The 1357-nt window shown below is 33.8% G+C and overlaps 1 protein-coding gene across 1 annotated transcript in view; it reads left to right on the top strand.

Moving 5' to 3' along the window:
- LOC105824688 (ATP-binding cassette sub-family A member 8-like) overlaps positions 1–1357 on the top strand; it is a 107638-nt gene that overhangs the window by 85725 nt on the left and 20556 nt on the right. The gene's annotated exons all lie outside the window — the stretch shown is intronic.

Raw genomic sequence — 1357 nt, 5'->3', positions numbered from 1 at the left:
ATTAAGTGTATGCAAGAAACTTAATCATTAAGGTAAAAGGTTTTAGTCACCCAACAAGTATTAATTAATTTTAGAATATATGTTATGGGTCATTTAATTAACCTTTTGTGACTGTGAAGACCTTTTCAACCTTCTAGTTTCTGAGAGCAGGATACAATAATTGAGCAAATTTCCTTGGGCTTCCATCTATAAAGACATCCTTTTTTAGCAAGTATGAGTCTAATATCAACCAGCTCAATTGACATCGTATTTATGTGCCCAATATATTAACTTCCGCCAATATCTCTGGCAACTCATTTTATTCTCTATTCGAATTGACCTGCTCTTTGCCTTCAAAGTAAGAGTTTTCTGGAGTTTCAGACCTTGCTTCTGTCCTGCCCAATGTCAACAGATTCACCAGTGAGTACTGAACCTACACAGCACTCACAGTGTTCTGGAAGCATTCTGACAATAAGCGTTAACCTCACCACTCTGTGGTTAGCAAAGGTCTTTCTGATGACCAATCTGAAGACAACCAGGCTCTGGTTAGAACTTTCTTCAGTAATGTGCTTAATCCAACAATGTGAATCATGAAAATAACATGGGACTGATTTTCAAGACAGTCTGTGAAACTTCTATCCTTAAAGATTGTTACAAACAGGAGTAACAATAGGTGTAACTAAGGGCAAAGGTTTTCCTTGGTGTTTTCATTCTCCCTTGTAGTATTTCATCTCTACTTTTGAATCCTTAACCAATATTTTTCTGGTCTCAAGATGTACCTAAAAAGCTAACTTATCACTGTGCCCATAAAACATCTAATATGATGTTTGAGTCAAGCTGTGACCTTTGAACTAATTAAAGATCAATTAAGAAATCGAATGTGTCAACTGTGAATTATCATTTATTATTTAGCATCAGAATAAATTTTAGAATCATAAGGAAAATCTTACTCTTATTACTTTCCAAATGTTATCCATTCATACATTTTCTTTGGATCACTTTCCTTATCTATAGATTTGAGTATAAAGCCAAAAGTTCAAGCTTCAAAACTGGAAAGATAATGAAAGAGTTTGGGAATTTCAAAAAAGACCTAAGGCAGAATAACGTGCATTCAGCTTAAAGTTTTAAAAATGTATTCCAGACAATGAACTTTGAATTTGTTCATTCTGTTCACTGTGTTCTTTCCATTTTTCAGTACACACAGAACAACTCATTTGAATTCTTTGTGTATACCATATTCTGGTTGATTTTGACATCGAGTTGCCCACCTTTTATTGCCATGAGCAGCATTGATGATTATAAGGTAATAATGAGTAACTGCAACTTCCATTGCTTTATATAATTAGAAGCTGAAGGTGTAATATAATTATGAGATTTT

This window comes from Propithecus coquereli, unplaced genomic scaffold, assembly GCF_000956105.1.
Source record: "Propithecus coquereli isolate 6110/MARCELLA unplaced genomic scaffold, Pcoq_1.0 Scaffold76, whole genome shotgun sequence".
Lineage (NCBI taxonomy): Eukaryota > Metazoa > Chordata > Mammalia > Primates > Indriidae > Propithecus > Propithecus coquereli.
This window is presented reverse-complemented; position numbering and strand designations above follow the sequence as displayed.